Source organism: Zootermopsis nevadensis, unplaced genomic scaffold, assembly GCF_977971745.1.
Source record: "Zootermopsis nevadensis isolate Lab colony 2312 unplaced genomic scaffold, Znev_1.0 Znev_ptg000002l, whole genome shotgun sequence".
Taxonomy (NCBI): Eukaryota; Metazoa; Arthropoda; class Insecta; order Blattodea; family Termopsidae; genus Zootermopsis; species Zootermopsis nevadensis.
In genome coordinates, this window is record NW_028259134.1 from 15,336,194 (window position 1) to 15,357,317 (window position 21,124).

At 39.8% G+C, this 21,124-nt stretch overlaps 1 protein-coding gene across 1 annotated transcript in view; it reads left to right on the forward strand.

Moving 5' to 3' along the window:
- The window catches only part of raskol (Ras GTPase-activating protein raskol), a 262,564-nt gene that overhangs the window by 67,278 nt on the left and 174,162 nt on the right, over positions 1 to 21,124 (forward strand). The gene's annotated exons all lie outside the window — the stretch shown is intronic.

The following is a 21,124-nucleotide window of genomic DNA, read 5'->3' on the forward strand; positions in this document are numbered from 1 at the left end:
TACAGCATTCATCACAACTCACGTTTCGCTTACTTTTATAAGCACACGTGGCAGTAACTCGACATTTCACACCACTGACATGCACTGCAATGAAAACACAGGTTAGAGGAGATATCATTGTCGATTGCCTTGAGCATAATTTTTACTTAATGTTCACAAGTACTAATTTCGGTTAATGACAGACTTTTAATTTCAGGACTCGAGAAATTAACACAATGTTTAGTGGAAATCAGTACTGTTAGTTGGTCACGTGACAAGAGACAACATTGGTCATATGCAATAGCAAAATAACATAATACAAATTGTAAAGGAGTCATGTTTCGTTGATACCCGATGCGACGTGTCCAGTAGCAGCGGTAACGAATTAATTGATTGGCTCAGCTGCAACTCGACTGCTTAACTAATTCACTGCACCCAGAATGTTGACTCCCCTACTCCTCCCATCATTTCCGCCCTAGGCGCTGCTTAACGGCCACACACAAAAAATTAAATTGTACTGAAGCCATGTTCGCGCCAAGAAGGAATGAGAGAAGGAAGGAAGGTAGGTTAGGAGAGGAGGAAAAGGAACAAAGAATAAACGAAGAAAAAACATGCATTGTTACAGAACTGAAATGCATATTTAACACAGCATGAAATGAAATGAAATGGTAAAATAATAACGAAAGTTAAGAAGATATGTCATATATTACATTTGCACAAATTGGGTGTGAAGATTTTTTGGGCGTCTGAGGGGAGAAGTCGGCTACCAACCGCCTGGGTTATGGCGTGGCTTGTTTCTAGCCTCACGTAGAGACTGGAGTATTTGAAGGAAAGCAGAAATGCTCAGAATTACGAAATATTTAACCGTTGAAAGCGGAAGCTCGTCTAAATAAAGTATTTAAGTCCGTACCACAAAGAAAATGCTGCACTTCATCTTTACAAATATCAATTTCTTAACGATGTTTGAGGAAGTAATTCCTTATTTAGCTGATAATCATGCGAAGCACATAAAAATGCAGATTTATTGATTGTTAAAAGTATATCGTTCGTTTTATTCGGGATCTATTTAATTGCAAAATTTAATGAAAGTCGTTCAACGTCAACCGAGACCGTTTTATTTTTGCCACAGTCTGGTCATGAACCGTCGTGTTCGAAGAATCCGTTGGCTCTGCGTATTTGAGGTGGCAACCTCCTATTCTCCCACAGCCATGTCTTCTTTCTGTCTTTGGTTCCTATTTTCTTTTTGATCCATCAACAGTTTATCATCCTTCGTCTTGTAAATTGTTTGCCTCGTGGTGTTAGAGACACAATAAAACATTCTAAAAAGAAACTTTCGCAAATGTGAACATTTATTTTTGTTTCTACTCGTCTGAGATGAGCGGTGATAAATGAGTCATTAACGATAACTTATTGCCCACATGTTTGATTACATTTTTCTCTTAGATCAACACACCCAGACCGATTCTGAGGCCCTCTAAGCCAGTTGAGACTCGAACCTCATAACCAGATCGAGAAGTTCCCGACTTATATCTATCTACCGCGAGGTCATGATTCTTCGAGTCTTTTTTTTTCTCAGACCGTGGCTAACTCCCTAGAACTCCATATCTAATTACTTTTCTCACTTATTATCAGTGTTATTTTAGGTTTCGAGACGGCGAATATAAATATGAAAGCCTTCTGGGATACTACGTCGTGTGGAGGCAGTAAGCACCTCTGAAACGGCGATAAACGTCTACGAGATTACACGGCACGGTATCCGAGAAGGCTGCCATCTTCAGACCAACGCGATGGTAGTTATAAAAAGGGTTTTAATAGGAACGTTAACAGAGTTGTTTCAGTTTTGCACAAAATGAGTGTCAAGTTTATTTACCAAAATTACGCGTACCGTCCTCTCCCTACTCCATACACTTAGTCACAATGAATTTTCGGTCCAGCTTCATTTAATAGACCCAATACCACAAAAGAATCGGCTGTTAAAGACGGCGACACGGACGAAGACGGATGACGCAGGGAGACAATATGTTCTAATGGCGTCTGCAACTGAATACTTTATACGCCAACTCTCTGAAGCTAATTATCTCTCTCGATCTTAAAACCTTGCATACCGTACACTTTGAAAGTGTAAACAATTTTGTTTGTATGCATGATTTTATATCGAGGAAACGTGGAAGTATATGGCGCAGAAGCGTAAAAAACTCAGCCTCCGTCGTTAGTAGTAGCCACTAAATCATGTTTAATTGTTTTATCATTATTCTGTTCTGCCCAGTACAGGGTTAAATCCTGTGATCTCTGTCTCGATGCCATTCTGAGGAGACGTCCTGATAAAGTCTGTAGATCGTCCAGGCATCAGGGAGTGCACCTGCGAGTTACCATCAGGTCAGTTCTGATATCCGAGGACGTTCACATATTTTGGCTCTTGGAAACAGCGAGTTATCGATCTCCAATCTGTCGATGGTTGAACAGCGAGCTTTCGCTAATCTGTCTAAACCTTACGTATCTCAAAACACTGGCTTGTCGGGTCGTAAGAAGCATGGCACTGTTTTAATAAGTGGAGCGCATTTAATTTGCAGAGAACCTGGCAGGCAGTTAACGGATGACAGACTGATTGACTGACATATTACATGCACAAGCTCTAATTGTCAGTCACAAACAGGTTGATAAAATAAAACCCCAACTGAGTCTGTATGAGACTGACTAAGTTTGTAGGTAATTAAAATAAGTAGCGAGTTCATTGACTGCCTATCGCGTGTGGAAATCAAGGCCCGTCATTTACACGGTAATGAGACAGTTCAGTATAGACGATACTCTCACAGCACATTTGTAGATGTTCTTGTTTCATTGGTCTTCTAAATTGCCGCTTTCCAAAGGACTATTTACCAAATTTCTGTATGAATTTCTTATTTAATTCAGTTTGGGTGTGCATTAACCATATAACCGTCTTTTAATTTTATCATCCTGTTTAACATTCCTTGAGATGTGTATATTTCGCAGTTTCTAGTTTTGTGATGCATGATTCTAGTTTACGATACGCGTTTATAGGCCAGTAGCAAGTATATGTACCGCCTGCTTTAACAGTCAATAACTCTGTATTTTTTTGTATTTGTGAGTTTTATACGATTCTGAATGTAAATATGGATCATTCGTGAAACAAAATTAACTGGTTTATCTTTGTACCGGTGAATAGTTGTGCTTTCTTTGCGGTACTGACTGAACTCTTAAATATTGTTTAGAAAACTTGGGCTTCAAAAGGTTGCTGATGATAACATATCCTGTCCACAAATAACGTTTAACCATTTAAAGCCCAGTGGTAACTATATGTACCGCCTGATTTAACAGTCAGTAATTATGCTTGTTGTGTTTGTGGGTTTCGCTTGATTCTAGGTACAAACATGAATTATTTCCGTAAACAGCATTAATTAATTGATGTTTGTAATGGTGAAGTGTTATGCTTCCTTTCAGGTACGGGTTAAACTCTTTGATATTATTTGAGCCAGTTACAGTGGCCTCGCTGTCTGAGATGTGGGCCTTGTGTTCGAATCCCGCTCAAGGCATGGATGTTTCTCCGTGTCTTTATGTGTTGTGCTGTCCTGTGTACAGGTAGAGGCCTTGCGACGGGCTGATCACTCATAAAAGGAGTCCTGCCAAATGTCTAATAGAAAAGAACCTAGGCACGTGCGGGTTGAAGAAAGAAAAAGGAGAATCAACAAGATGCTTTTTCTTCCCCTGTAATAAGGTGTCCCTCACTGTTCCCCCATTTCTATCGTTCCTTCTACTCTTGGAGTCTCCTTCGAAATTAATTTTCTTCGGATTCAGAGGGTTGTCTAAGCGATTTTTGCTACAAAACTGCCATGAAACCTTGGGACAATCAGACAGCAATCCATGTTGGTAGTAACTGAGGTACACGGGGAATAAATATGTCGCTGTTGCAATATTTAAATTGTGTAGAAAAATGTGTCACGTGGTTTGTGCATTTCGCACCTTCTCTGTCCCCAGCTGGAGGATGCATCCGCGCAGTGACTTGAGCAGTTCGTTTCGCTGTTTTCGTTTCAGTCCCTCCAGGTAACTGGTGGCTGACTCATTACCATTTGTACGACAAACACATTCAGGGCATTGTGCCGGAAGGGCGTATCAATATCACGACTGATTCACAGGAGACTAAATTCTTACGCTTATTTGTTTTGACAAATGTGCATTGTCAGTGTTCGTACGCCCAAATCTAACTGTCTTTAAAGGCATCAGCATTACGCCCCTCTGACATGACGTACACACGTGCGTTGCTAGACCAAATATCTCCGATTATGCAAATATGGCGATGGGCCTTTCTGGCTTGATGCTGTCAGTGTTAAGACAGATTACTGCTGAGAAAATTTTGGTTGATTCATTTTATGTTAATCAGCCGCGCTGTTTCAAGTCTATCTACAGGTTATACAGTGCGGAATGAGATGGAAAGGTGATCATGAATGATGAGTCTGGCTAGATAAGGAGACATTCATGTTCTACGAAAGAGTATATTCGGTATTCTTGCGGGTGATACTGAGGAAAATAGCTATAAATAATATGATAGTCGAGTCGTGGCCGATGACGGAGAACCTGCAGGCCCCAGTTTCATACGTATTTCGGGAAGTTCTTAACGTGACACTTCAAACTGATCAAACTGTCAGTCAGATTTGAAGCTCAGAACTGACATTCTTCCAGCAACCTTCAATGCAGACTACAAATACGAAATGTTATCGAAATCTGTTGAGTAGTTTTGCAGATGGTCGAACTGACAGTTTGATCAGTAAACAAGGCTCCGTAGTCTCTCATGACAGTGGCAGGCCAACGTTTTATCATTTATATTGAAGTCAGTGAAAGTATTTCAGATTGAAGAATAAGATTGTTCGAAAATGACAGCTGATGACGTTTGTAACGGATCCGCTCTGGAGGACATTTATCTTGCTATTCACAATGTTAACTGGGTCATATAACTAACTGAAGAAAGCTTAATCCGACAATTGTGTTATCGCGTTTTGCATAGAGGAAGAACGTAAATAAGGTGTTTGAAAACCGAGTGCTCGTGAACTTTTGGCCCTGAAAGTGATGAAATGAGGATGGACAATGTTCCATAGCGATGTTTCTCGATTTAGGCGTGTGCATCGTGTCTACGTAACGATTCCCGCTCTGTGTGTGGAATGTTTCAGGTTCGAATCTCGGTCCGGCGAACAGCTATCCTGCCAAAGGTATTTGTTTGTTTTCCTCAGCCCCTCCAGGAAAATGGTTGGAAAGTAACCTTAAAACAGATCAAATCTTCGTGTTCATTATCAAATACACACTTCTCAGACCAGAGGGCGCGAGGTCAAACACAGTGTCTTGGTGGTGCAAGCCGTCACAGAATAGCGGCAACATTTATGATTCATTATGGAATATTTTTCAGATGTAAGATACTAAACTACAGGCTGATCGAAAAGTCACACAACCCTCTCAAGACACATGTTTTATTTGTCAGAAAATAAATTACAATGAAATGAGAAAACAAAAACAATGCTACAAATTGTTTGGAAGTGTCCACAGTGTTTAACTATGCATGTTACAACATGACGTGACCTGCATGGGCTCTTGTACAGTCACAGCGATATGTGTGTTTATTAATCCAGTCTAATTGTATTGAATTGCAACAAAAATGTTTCTAGGATACGTCAATTTTCAATCATTCTGTATTACTACATAAGCTCATTCTTTCTTGAGAAGACAATATCGTAAATAGTCATCTAATTTAAGTTACAGCTTTGTCGGGGAAGCTTCAACTGCTAATTCTTGGCCATAGAAGTGTGTATTACTCCATACTTGTACGGCAAAACTGTTCCCGGCCGCTGGATATCGATCGGCTGATCAGTTTCATTTCGTGTTTTGAGCTTACGATGAAGATGAGGCTTTGATTTCGTGTTAAAATTAACGTACTGTATGAACACATGATACTGTAACTGAAAGCAACTTCTAATCAATCAATTAATCGTACAGTGACCGTGGGGGGGGGGGGTCAAGTGAAAACAGTGTCATCAATCATTTCTTTCTCCGCCGTCGCAGGATGCGACTGACTGCCCTAGACAGTGAAACGCCGAGAAGTAGGTCTCGAGCAGAAGTTGCCAAGTGAAACTGCACCCCGAGCAAATGTGCGACCTAGTGGCAGCATCATTAGCCTAATTACGTTTCATCGAGATATAGACAAATGGTCGGCTGGAGTTTACATCGATGCATTGAATGAAGTAGTAGCAGAATTGTGGTTTGTAAATTGCGACCCGTGAACGGAATGTGGCCCGCAAGATGTCGCGCTGTGTCATGGCAACAAAGTTCGCGAATAAACTGTTGTGGATATATTTACGCTAGTGGAATATATCCACTTTTTTTTCCAATTTCTGATGTGTTTAATTTGGATACGTCGTTGTATTTATTTATTACAAGTTCAAATCTTTGAAGGTTATTGCTCTTAAGATTGGGCCATGCAGTCAAAAATTACACATCCTTGTGTATAAATGTCGTATGGAATATTTTACGAATTTTTGTCAGACCCTTTTAGGAGAACTATAAACTTCCATTTTTGCTTCGCAAAAACTTTTGAAGGAGGAAATTATCTAAATGCTGTTGCATATCCAGTTCTTACCTCAAAGAAAACAATACGAGTATCCGTTACGAAGATCGATTTTAACGCTATTTAAGGATGTAATCGCTGTTTGTTATGAGAATACTGCGAAACCCACAGTTCATGCGGTTCATGTAGTTACCACTCTGCTTTAGAGGGTTAAAGTAGTTGTAGGACCTATAGGGGCCAAACTTTTTTCTTTCGGAAAAACTATCTAATGGTTTCTGGCTGTTTTCCTGGGGGTAAAACGGCCGGGGCGTGAAGCTGTCACTCCTTCCCCCTAGTACCGAGGTTTAGAAAGCGTGGGTTCGTACATTCACTTACCCGTACTCATGAATGACATGGTACTTTGTTAAGCACTCAAGCAAATACAGAATTTTAATTGAGATTAATTAACTAGGCAGGGATTCGACACGTTCCCATTATAGTATACGCGTTGTGCGAAGAACGCGTCAATGAAGTTTTCGTTTATAGTCTATGTGCCCCATACTCCATTCTTGCGCTCGACCGTATCTTTCTAATATGGACGCGTGACATTGCTACTTTCACGGCCACGGATTATTACTATTTGTTTTCTTCCCTGCCATTTTAAGAATATATCATGTGTTGTTCTTGTATCAAAATGTTTCTCTTTGTCATTCATATACGTATGTCATCATTAGATGATTACCATTGGTCATCGCCAGTGAGACCTTTTTCAAATCGGTTTTGTAATTTCATATGTCAGTGTTGCTCTTTTTTTGTTACATTGTTTCTACCTGGATTTTTTGTTCCTTTGTCTGTTAATTTGTTATATACTCGGCTATCTCAGAGTAGCCAATGGGCCAATGGTAATGCTGTATCTGTTACTCTTATTTGATATTCGTTTTTAAAATGATGTTACTTGCGATGAAAGTACAGTGAGAATTACTGAATGTTACACACTTGAAAAGCTTAAGTAAGAACGAAGAAGAATATGTCGGCGTGGGCATCTGTTTCGTGAATATATTGCTTACTGTTTTACGACGATATATGATCTGGTGAACTGTGTGCAGTGTGCTGACACGTGGAAACGTCGAGAGTAACTGCCTGCCAGGTTGATGTACTCCTAATGTAATGGCCATTTTCGTTCTCGGCCATGTAACTACCAGCATTCATAAGTATTTTTATTACCTGTCTAAGAATCTTCGTCTTAATACTGGTATAATTTCAGTATCTCCTCCTTACAAATCCAACCCTGTGAGTTGGCGAGTATAAAGATGGATGTCGTCTGGTCTGTTGCGCCGTTTAGTCTAGTAGACGTTCAGGGACGTTTCAGAGATGCTTGCTTCCTCCACCAATACTCTTATTGTGGTGGCCTCAAAGCACATTTGAAATGTCGGTGTACTTCTACCAGACTACATGGCAGGACGACTCAGAAGACAGCCATCTTCAGATACTACGCTATTCAGTGTTTATCCTTCACGTCACACAGGCTCTGTATAACCACTGAAGCTAAGTCAGAATTGTTAATCGTTAAAAGTAATGCGCGTGCCAGAAGGGCGTGTTAGTGACTGGTACAGTACCGATTTCAGATTTCTAGTCATGCTCAAGAAAGTCGTGAGCCCAAAAAATTTACTGATCCGTTATTGTGTGATGCCAGTGTAAGAAACAATGCGACATTAAGTAAGTAGCACAACTTGTTTTTATATTATGACTCCGTACTCTTGTCCTGTTATGTTTGGCCATTAACCTTAATGACTAAAGAGTATAAATGAGTTCCCTATATGCGCAATATTTTTTCAGTTGTCCTCTTAATTCTAATGAACATAATCCATAAGAAATGCTCAAGAGGTACGTCTACTTCCCTTTCCTTCAAATAGGCAAATCCATTCCTTATATTTCGATGCTCTGCACGTGATACAGCGTTGATCTCTAGCCTATGAAACAGTGAATATATGTTAATAACATCTGCAGTTAAGCATCATCCTTAAATAATGTAATAATCGATGATAAGTGTGGCTTCAACTTCATCGTTTCAGTTGTTTATTGTCTGTGCAATCAAAATACCGTTCTTAAATAGTCTGTGAATCAATTATGCCTTGAACTCCATTGTTAATTGTAATGGTCTTAATTGATAAAACCTTGTCGTTACATAATCTGATGATGAAATATATAACCTCTACTTCGTTATAAATACGACATCAACAGTTTAACAGCGTCTTTGAATAATCTAAAAATGCATTCAGTATGCCTATAGCCTTGGCTGTGTTAATAGTGTAACCTCTGCGGTTGAAACAGCGACATTAAATAATATGAGAGTCGACTTTGTCCTTCGTTATCAGTGGTGGACAAAAGTACCTACAGTGATATCGAGTCACCTGCTCTATCCGACGTGCCTGGGTGTTGAACCTCGATCCACTGTGTGAGATACATAATGATGTATTACCTAGTTAAGGCAGAATTTTGCCTAAAGGAACCCCACTGCGTAATTAAAGGAACCCAGCCGATTTTATAAACATTAGCTGCTGTTTCAATAACTCATCCCCAGTTTCACGCTGGTTATTCGTTTGACGTCATCGCTGAAACGAAATGTGAATCGCTTTCTGACGTAGTTCAGTAACCAATGTGAAAGTTTGCCGGCCGCGTGTTCAGACCCGAAGGTTAAACTTCAGTGACAAATGGACAAATGGAAATGCCTTCTTAGGCCAATAACGTCCGTCGATTTCTTCCGATTTCCAGTTTCCACTCCCCTGTATTGTCCCATTGCTCAACTTCTAGACCACTTTCTTTCTTCGCTATTGTGCCATTTTCTACTCAGTCAAATGGCAGCAACAGCTTTTCCACTTGAATGTTTTATACTACGATAACTTCTTGCATCTTTCTCTCAAGCAAAAGCCCCTTTTTCATGTCTCCCTGACCTTGCGTAAACTGAGAACGAAAGCACATCTGGATAACACAACGAAATTTATATTTGTGGGTCACGTGCCAGATGACGTTAATTAAATGTCACCAGTAGCCTACAAAACAACGGACAGAGCACTTTGGTACTGCTTTATACGTCATTTAAAGCCGAATGGTAACCATATGCTTTCACGGCCAGAAACGGTGCATTTAGTATGAATGCGATTCTGGCCGTAAAGAGAGGTTCTCGTAAGCAGCATTAAACAGTCGGAGCTGTAATGGTGAGAGATTGTGTTTTCTTTCCTGTACGGTCTGAATTCTTAAATATTTTGGGGCGAGCTTAATCTGGAAAGGGTTTGTAACTATGTAGTCCATTTGCTTCTACGTTCGTAATCTGCATGTAGCTCATAGAGTCCATTCACGGATGTAATTTGGTCCAGAGAATAAAGAGGAAAAAATGTTATTAGGTATTAGGGTCTGTTGGATTTATCTGCCCCAGGATATGGGTCTTGTATCAATGGGAATTAACGTTCGGGTTCCGAAAATTTGGGCAAGTTTCTTGACTCCAAGAGCGACTTGTAGATTCTCAAGGACCTGTTTTGTGGAATTAGACTTACATTTGTAACTGGAATGAAGAAAGCTGGCGAAACACAAGTGGAATGTTGTATTTCTTAGTCTGATATTTATTAATTATTATTAACGGCCCTAGGGTTGTGGCACCCCTGACGTAAGCACACGCCACACGACGCCCGAGTGTTGACTGGCAGGAAGTCGCTACAATTGCTGTGAAGTCAGAAACAATAAAAATCAAATTCGAATTATGACAGCGGCGGTGAGCGGAGGTTTACGGGTTGGGCGTGTGATAGTAAACTGACCCCAGTGATGTCGCTGACGGCATTTCCGGCGCCAGAGACTTTAAATGTGTCTGCCCCCCCCCCCCGGGGGGGGGAAATTGCTTTGTCTTTTATTGGTGTCGAGATCATGACCATTTAGTGTACGAGGTTGCAGAGGAAGGGTTTAGCCTCAACGTTTCTGCCTTCCTTTGTTTAAAACAAGGAATAAAAGTGAATTGAAGGTTTAATAACCACACCGTCGTTTAAACACTGCTGGCACTGCTATCAAGTTGTCGGTGTCCATATAAGGAGTAAATAAACGTAAAATAGCAATAACGTTAGACTGAGGTCTGTCTGCATAAAGCGAGAGTCAGCACGCACCCCAAACAGATGCACTACAAACAGCTGTTATAGTCTGAAACGAAAGGAGAGGTTTGTCTGCAGAATGACTGAGAAACAAAAAGACGGTCGTCTCGCTCCAAGTGGCTGCTCTCAGTGGCAATATCTCCATCCGTCACTCCACGCACTCCATCCGTTTTATTGGTGCTTGTAGTTAAGTGGTATAATTATTTTGCTTAGCATGTAGATTGATTTGTTACCCATCTGTGCTGGTCTGCGCAGAACAGACTGATAAATGGACAGGTGTTGAGACCAGAAAACAGTTCTTTACGTTCATGAAGTGAATATAGAAAAACATTCGTGGTGAATTTGCTTTTACGTGTGCTTCGCAGCGAATCATTCTGCTTTCTCGCCTGTTCTCAAGCAACTTGCACTTTGATACAGTTGTTGTAGTTTTGAAACCCGGGTTGAAACTCCATCATCAAGGCGACGAAACGCATGACCCTGATGATGGTGGCAGCAAGCACCTCTGAAAGGTCGGTATTATATACCAGAATGCATGGCGCAGAAACCCAGAAGACACCCATCTGTGTACTCGCCGCCGTACCTGAATTTGTATTGACTAATGTGGTTTTATTGAAGTGTCACAATTCTGCTCGTAAGGGCGCCAAAACGTGTCGCCGTCTATGCAGAATTTGCAACTGCGCTGATTTCTTAATAATTTTGCAGTTTCCTCTTTTGAAACATGGAGTCAGGTGATCAGATATTTTTTATTATAATTTTCTTGTGTGTATTTTATTTAATCTTAAATCGAAACAGTTATCAGATTTAACTGTTGTTTCATGTGTTTAACGATATTTTAACACTTGTTGGTAGACCTAGTCCAACATTTGACATTGCATCCTTTTTCTCTAAGTGCCAGTCCTCTCATTTAAAAAAAAGAAACATTGAATTATCTAAAATAAATAAACTTTCGTATTTTCAAATGTGCAGTGCATTTTCCGGCCTGCACTCTGCGTGGATATATGGAAGTTACTTATTTAACATAAGGCGAACCTACTGTCTGCCTGAGCGGAGAATAGACGCGACCTTCAAGCCTGCGCAGGCGCACTACCATTCTGATATACGGAAGAGAAACATCAGGTGGTGACAGTCATATCATGCAAATTGCTCCAACACTGGTAACGTTTTTAGTAAGGGCAATTCTTTTAGGACAGCATTCAGCATGACGTGTCGGTTTCAAGGTCGAGCCAGTTCTCCGCTCAGACAGACAATACCTGCGAGTTAGGCCGGGGCATGAAGTTTATCTGTATAATGACACGTTTTACTTTCTTTTCCATTGCAAGTGAGTAGGCCTATTGATGTTTCCCCACTGCCGGGTCATGGTTCCTGGCTGTGTCGGCCTGTAAGTATATCGATCAAGACATCACTCAGCTACTGTCATGCCTTTGTTTGTCTCCAATTATTGAACCGTTCCTTGCTCGAAACGCATGAGTAATACTGCGCGCAAAGTAATAAATTAAGTGTCTTCCTTTTACTTGTAAAAACGGAACTATCGAATTGGCTTAGATATTAACTTAAAGGACTGATGGTAGGCCTCTGACATCAAAGTTCATCGCTGGACATGATCAACCCATTGTATACACGTCCCTAATTTACAACCTGTTTCCCAAAACGCTGTCCAAACATATCCTTCTGTTTCGTTTTCTGTCTTCGAAGAGGCGTTGGTTGGTGAGTCAGAGAGTCATTTGCTTTTATCCGAAAAGATGGTCCGGCATTTTTCAGGGTGAAAAAGGATTTATCTTCCTAAATGGAAACTAGAGCAGCTCTGTGCACAGAACGTATGTGGGTTCGTTACTGTGTCGGAACAAACAGCTAGACAGTCAAGGTTACGACTGCTGTGTCATATTCTCAACTGTGTAACTGCTTTTTTAAATTTAGTTTAAGCTTTTTTTTAATAATAATATGAAGATCTCATATGGCGATTATGTTGTAGGTATCGTGTGGTAAGTGATGACTTTTGAACTGTTGATCGTTAATCATGAACCTGGTTTTGAACCAGGATCGTCGTGTGGAAGTTGCATGCTCTTTTTCTCCCAGTCATAATTCTACCATCGCTTGCATTCGCTTTGCAAGCTAAGATTTATTATATTCAATAGCCGCAACCCGCGAAGAGGTTCGCGTTGTGTTAAGTTTTCTGCAAGTGAGTCTTGGTTGTTTTTAAATTTATGTAGTATTATTTCCTCATTATTTTTACTTAGTTTTTTCTTTCTTAAATAGCCTGATAAGCGAAATAAAATTTTCTCTGCTGTAACCCTTTAAAGCCCCCTGAAAACTGCATGTACCACCTGCTTTAACATCCTAACCAGTTGCCCACAAAGTGTATTTAAGGGTTTTGTATGATTTTCAGAGTAATCAACGATTATTAATTTAAACAGCATTAACCAAATGAGCTTTTTAATGGAGACGCGCTATGTTTTCTTTGCAGCAGGAACTGAATTTATTAATTTTTATAGGAGGTTCGACTTTTAAATGTTAAAATACGAAGTACTTATTGATCTCTTGCCCGAATACTTTGACACCGCCAAAATTTGCTGAGACTACAACGTAAAAAGGGGTTTACAGTGTGAATTATGGTGTGTGTCCATTTCTACATTTCTTTGACAAATTACTTTCTAGTCTTATGTTGGCAATTCCGTTGTTTTCTTAGAACATTTCTATAATTTCTTTAAAATTATCCGCCCTCCTCTGTTTCTTTTGTTGCGGGAAACACTACGTCAAGATCAGATCTGCATCCTTAGAAATTGGCATCGGGGTACTTACCTCGGAGGTAATACTGATTCTTAGCGAGGTGCTAAGTCGGAAGGCAACTTCGCCTTATTGTTATTAAAAATGCAGTGGTTTTCTTGGGTTTTAATTTATGAATAATTTTATTTCCGTCTTCCATTTTATTGCTTATTACGGAAATGACTTAGAATTCCTGTACTTTAGCGTCATACCATGATGATGTATTCTTAACATTTGCACCAATTGGAGGTTATTTGTCAGTTGCATCGAAGGTACATCTACCTACTTTGAATTTCGCTCTGGCGGTGGATTTTAGCACTTACCACCAGAGAGCAGCAAGACGCAGCAGACTCGTATATTCCAACTGCTGCCGATAGAGGGCAGAGTTGTGCAACTGTTTGCCTCTGTTCCTGATTATTTTCATTGCTGTAAGCAGTTTCTCCTCTTCCCCTTTTCTGTCATTTTGTATTTCCTGTGTCGATGTGCAACTAAACTGGTGCCTCTGTCAGATTTAGCAGGCTGGATAAGCGGCATTGCTTAAAGACGATTTCTAATACTACATACGTTATATGGCGTAATAAAAATGGCGAGTTGGAAGATGTGGAATGAGGAGGAAGTGACCATTTTGAATGCACATACAGAAAGGAAGTAGTGGGTAACCCGGTTGAAGTTCGAACCTGGGATGTCCGGGATACAAAGCCTAAATTGTTTGCAGGAGCAACCCAGCTGGAGTCCCGGTCTAAGAACAGGATTATTTTATTCCTGTCCTTTCACGTCCTATATGCGCAATCCGTGATAATCTTTCGATCTCATGGCAACAGCGTCTTTAATAAGGAAAACCCACTAGATACTGGGTGCAAAGAACGAGTAAAAAGTGTTTAACTTCACAATTAGCACGTACAAATGAGAGTTTGAATCTATCAGTCCCATAATTATAAGTAAAGGAAAGAAATAAAAAATAAAACTGTCCTACTATACGCCATATTGGCGCTTTTGGGGAGAGGTGGTATAGATCCCACTCATTCTAAACCTCGACACTTGATGGGGGTGAGTGGTCAGCGTCACGCCCCAGGAAAGGGCCTCTGTGCCCATTCGATAGGAGGCTGGGTTAGCCCCAGACGCAGGGGCTGGAGGAAAAATTCTCTGCCCCAGTCGGGGATCGGACCCCGGTCGTCCAGTCCGTAGCCAATCACTATACTGACTGAGCCAATAATAACGATCCCGCAGGGGCGTAGGGCGAAATTGGAACCTGTAACCAGACTGCGTCAGTGCACTTGTCCCGTTAGGGCAGCGACCTACAGACGTTCATCTCTTGACTTATATGACTTGTTGCTCAGATCAACAAGGATCCACCGCTGTACTTCAAAGTGCGATCCAGCCTTTTACGTTCAAACGTCTCTGGATGAAATTGGCTGTCTTCTTGACGTTTGCACGAATTCCACCAAATAAGCAAAACGTGTCTGCATGTCTATTTCTGCATTCGTGTTTTTTCCATAATAAAATTTCAGTGAATTTCGATCACATTCTATAATACAACGCTACATTACAGGGATATTTATTTATTTTATTTATTTATTTAGTGTTCTGTCTGACGACAGGTCCATATGAATAGGATCCTTCCATCCTTTTCTCGGACTGGGACCTGTTCATATACGTTCTTGTCAGATGATCCAGAAGTGGTTTGCCATTGCCTTCTTCTGTGTGTGAATGGAGTAATTGTTGGGATGCCACGGAGAAACCGGGGAAGCCACCGGAGGAAAACTCCATGTTATCTAGACCACGGCCTTGCCCAACACAAGTTATAAATTCGGGCACCGCCGGGAATCGAACCCGAGACTCCAGGATTACAAGGCCAGCGTTCTAACCGCTAGACCACCGTGGCACTATTACAGGGATATACACTAAAAAGGCTACTTTAATTTATGTTGGTGAAGATCTAGGCAAATAAACCCCCAGGATAGATTAATTATAAAAGTGACAAGATGGGTGGGGTTTTGTACTTGCTTCGGCAGTACATATACCAAGTACAGGCAGAGATTTAGTGTCAGTCTAAACCTTCTCATCTAAGAATGCGTGGAGCTTTATAATTCGCTTTGGCACAAGAGCAGCTCCTAGTTAAAACAAATAAAATTTCTCAAGAAACAGGTTATGGTACGTGTAATTAGTATGCTCTTATTTTCTCGATTTTAAGTCGCACTGTTTTACATCAGAGCAACGTAGTTTTGTGTTACCAGATCTATGAGATCGGAAGAACTTCACAATTTTCAGATCTTTGCGTTTAGAACAAGTTACTTTCCAATCTCCAATAAGTATGACGTCTGTCACATCTTACCCCGATAACTTACCCTACGCAATCCATCTTCAGCATCTATCTATAATTTTTATCCTCCCATCTGTTCCTTGCTCATGCAAGTGGCCACTTTCTAATGGCATTATGCGATATGGAATTGCGAATAGTGTATCCTTTGTTAAAACATATTGCAATTTCTTTACAGTGTCCTTCTGTATCTTGGGTACGCAGACGACAGACAGCAATAGCTGATATCTTTAACTTCCGCTCATTTAGTGCGTCATTAACGTCGAAGAATTAGCGATCGTGCTCTCAGTTGATTGCATTCTCATCCATATCCGAGGTTTAACTGTCCCGTAACAATTGACACTCGGGAGGTGTTCAAGTATAACGTACAGCGATCAACCATGACACTGTCTGAAATGCAGATATATTAAGAAGCTCTCAGCAGAATTGTTACGAAGCATAAAACGAGCTTCTCGTAATCAAAGTGTAACAAATTGCTAATGAAAAGCTTAAACAGAGTTTTTTATCACGGATTTGCATTATGAACATTAACAGCTCCATCAGGGCTGCCAACATTGGTGTCAGAATGTGGAGCACGCGCGCTCAGGATGACCCATTGACTACTTGTGTCTTTGCGCAGGTCACTGTCGTCATATCATGTGACTCGTGGTTATATAATGACGTATGAAGCACGAAGGTTTTTTGACATTTACGTTGTTATTGTGTCTGTGCGCATTATTCCCATCTTGTGGGTGAGACCTCAACACTGTTGACGTTTTACGGACGATCTGTTGCCATCACACAAAGCCATGCCTATTTGTTTTATTTGTATTCATCACATGCATGAAGAGGTGGACAGTTTAATCTCCATAACGTTGGCGATTCCTTGACAGTCACGTACACACACAAGATGCTGTTGTCGAGAGCGCCGCGGTAATTTTAATTCCGTGGTAATTGTCTGCACATTTTGTCGTTTCGTTTAGAAATACCAAGCGTCGTTGGTATTACGTATTTTAGGCATTTATACATGATCGGAATATTAAGAAATTAACGTCAGTTCGTCTGTCTTTCATGTAATATAACAATTTGAATTTATGATGATTTATGTGGTTAATTGATTATATATTACGCTGGTCTAATGATCCTGTTTCAACAGCATACGTTATATAGCAACGGGCGAGACAATGAGACGAGTATCAATGGTGAAAGATACTTACATGGGATCGGTTGTTTCCAAAGTGAAAGTATGTACTTATTCCAGCATTTGTTAGATCAGTGGTTGTCACTTTTGTGCCCTCGTTCAACTTGATACCCCGTAAGGGTTTGTGCTCATGATTTCCGCCCTATGAACTGAATATCTGTTCAGTGAGCCCTCACCACCAAATTTAATCGAATTTTGTTCCGTAGTTTTTAAAATAAGTGAACGAACACTCAAGATCTTTTCATTATTCATTTGTCACAAGGAACGCGTAGAAATACTGCATGATCCTTCGGGATTCTGATTTGTGCCACTCAGACTGGGAGTGCTTATAATATTTTTACTATCACTGTACCTCAATAATAAACGTACGTGTGACGAATTGAATTCCGTACGAATTTATGCTGCACTGTTCGCAAACAAGCACATTCACAAACCTTGATAATGAGAATGGGAAGCAGCGTGTGGTTTGTTCTGTTACATTGCATTCTTTCGCGTGTTAAGAGAAGACTTTTATGCCTGGAATAGGAATAAACGTTTTTCAGACGTCGACTTTATCTCCACACATTCCTTGTAATTTTTAAGCCAGTAGTGGCGTCACCAGGCATTGCGTCATCATTCTTAATTGCGTACCAGCATCGTATTATTCACGATTCAAGATTAATCACCTCAGTTCGCTTACTTCCGTTAACGTAACCTAGCAGCTGTAGCAAGATATGAAAAATGCATATTTTAGAATGTGGCCCCTCGATTTATAACAATGTATAGTGTTGTCGGTGGTTTAACAATGTTTCGGAGGAACATACTGCTTCTATCTTCTGGGTGAACGTTATTTCTAAACGTTGGTAACCACTGACAAGACTAAACTGTGTTACAACGTGGAGAACTACACCTCGAACGATGGCTGCCTGAAGGACTTCTATTATCAAATATTTATTTTATTTGTTCTCTGAGATAAATGACAGTAAAGAATCAACGCGATTATATGCCGTCCTTTATTTTGATGCCAAATTTTTAGTTTTTAGCTCGGATCTATGAATGTTTAGAGAGATTATTTTAAAATAACTGTCCAATTTACGCAAAAATTAGACGCAATTTGTGTTTGAACACCAAGAATAAAGAGTTTAACACGTTAATTTCTTGCTACCGTTCCTAATTATTTTCACTTTCAGACATTTTCGTAAAAAAAAAGTTTTATTCATTTGGCTTTCATCCTGATGATGAGATATGCGATTAATTAATAAACACTTTAGAGGAAAAATCAGTATTAAATTTATGTTATCTTAGAAAATTACAGGGCTACGCAGTGCCATTTGCAGTTGACCAATAGATGAGTGGAGTTTCAAAAACAGAAACAGCAACAGTGTACCAGACAAAAACGAGAATTGTTGTTATGTAGGCGTGCTCACCGTTGTTAACACCTCTGCACGTTACTTTTATCGGAGTGTCCAAATGAAATTATGTCCGACAGACCGACGGACGCTACATACAGTTCTGTTTGAACAGTGAATGAGTTTCTACGTCATCCGTTCTAGCCGATTCTAGACTACATTTTTCATAAACCCTGATGCTGCGTTTAGTTCAGAGCGTTGTTCGTGTGTCTGAGGTTATGAAACTACAGTTGTGCGTAACATATTACCCTGTACGAGTGTACACACTGATTTTCTGTACTTTATAGATTCAATAAACATATACATGTTATACAGAAATGGAGCATCTCTTGTCCGCAGAAATTAGGTATGTCGATTGATTCAGCTTCTTTTTTTCTGTCAGATTAAAAGAAACATGCAAACATTTAGAAAATAATGACTTGGTTCACTGCATAAAATTAACTTTGCCGTTTGTCATTCCTAAATTTAGAATATTTTCGCAAGTGAACGTTCTTAAAGAAACGAGTTCTCGTGGGAGAAAAAAGATGTTTATCTTCATAAATATTTTGTCTTAACGCTGAATGTTCGGCAATAAAATGGTTGCCAAGGAACCAAATTTTATCGTTAGAAGTTATTTTGTTATAAAAGTTAATCGCTTGAAAAGAACGCTACAAATATCGACTCTCCTGTAACGTTTGACCCGTACACTCTGTTGCACTGTGCGAGGCAGTTTTGGACACGTCCCAGAAACCAGTCTCCGTAATTTAGGCAGATTACAAAAAGTGACGACTCTACAGACAGGGGTGTCCAGCTTTAAATGATTGAAGGGTCACGTCGACGCCTTGAGACGGTGTATATAGAAGCAAGAATGGAGTGTTTGTTCGCACTGGGCTTGGTAATGTTCTCTCGAAGATGAAATGTCATTGGTTGTTGTACCGGATGTCGACTGCCTTTTGTTTCGTTGGCAATGTGAGATATCACAAAACTTGATTGTTAGTTTATATTATATTGATTACTGATTTAGAGTTTAAAAAATCAAGGGATGAGCAAAAGTATGATACGTAGCAAATTAAAGTATTACAATGTATTAAAACCGAATATTTCGGTTTGAATGCTAACAAATTTTTAACTAAAAGACCTTCGAAAGGAAACTTTTTTCGATGCTTTGGAATAATTTATGTATTATGCATTTTACTGAGCAAAGCTGTTGGGATTACAAAATATATGGCGTCCAGTGATAGAACGATTAATGACTAATGAATTTTAAGAAAGATCATGAAAGCGGTTACATCATTTTTTGAGGTACTATACCGGCATTTTTCTGGAGGGACTGAGGAAAGTAGTAAAAGAATTAGTCAGGATAGCCGGTCTGAGGGCCGAAATTTGAACCTGGTAACCGAATACGAAGCAGGCGTCGTTGATCGTCCCACTACATCGCGCGTCCTCGGTCTTTTCCAGGTCGTGAACCGCGTTACATTCGACCTTGTCGATTCCCAGGCTGTGCACGTGGATCGCATTTCGATGACTGGTCTAGTTAACGCTAATAACGAAAGCTGTGATATTTATGTGCTGTTGTGGTGAGACTTTTCATGATTTCGTTAATTCTTATAGATAGAATGAGTCATCATGTTTTGCTTTGTTCTTTTGTGATCGCATACCAAGGTTTGCTTACGTGTTTGGAATTAATAAATCCATAATAATGCTAGAATACAGAAGTCTGTTTACATTACTAATCATTCTCTTCATTCCGCTTTCGTCGCCCTGGCTTATTCATTAGAGAAGCATTCTGTTTTGTTTTCTGTAGGTTTCAGTCTACGCTGGCTGATGACAGAACCCCGCCATGGAACAGTGTGTCATTGAATGTGTGGTGCAGTAGTTTATTGCACTGTGCTGGTCAGTTAATTAACTACAGGATTACCTTAATCACGATTAATGTGTGGTTTATGGTGGTCGAATATCAGAAGGGAAGCTATACCCACTCGGTATTTCGAGATGTATATTTTTTTCTGCTAATCATTAAATAAACTAGGTTCTATAAGACTGTTGTTCCCGCAAATACATTCATATTACCGATGGTGAATTGCTGTCCATCACAGTTATTATGTTTTTAACTTATGAATGTCTACATTTACGTTTTTTATGGAGTAGTTTGTAAAAACTTACTGTTGGATGAAATAATTTATTTCAAATGTGAATTTGTTGCATCCATTATTTATTTAATATTACGAATTTGTAAGATTCATGCATTTTTAATACGCTTGTAGGTTTATGGTTCAGATGCTGCCTTTTTTTTTTTTTAGGTGAACAGTTATTAACAGTGCGCCTTGTTGGTAGATAACTCAAGTATTACTGTTAAGTTACAGAATGGTTTTGTTATGCGATATTTATAGTTTTTATTTTTCTGTGAGACCTTTATTAGTTGCACCCACTATCTGTGCTTCATTTAAGTTTTCATAAAGTTCATTTTTATTGCTTATTTATGCGGCAATATATATATATATATATATATATATATATATATATACACTCTTTACTGTCCCACTTTTTCGCTATAGCTCACAAAGGAGAGGCTGAATCACTCGGTAACCTGAAATTATCTCTGACAAACATAAAAGGAACTAAATTTCCATTATCGCCCTGATGATGAAGGCAGCAAGGACCTCTGAAACGTTGGTAAGCTTCTACCAGACTGCACGGCGCTGTAAATCCGAAGACAGCCGTTCTTGTACTCACCGTCGTGAGAACATCAAATCCTACTCAGAAATAGTTTCTTTGGAATAAATAGGCCAACCTGTACAGCACCCGATGGACAGACATACACATGTAGTACTGGCTGGTGGACTG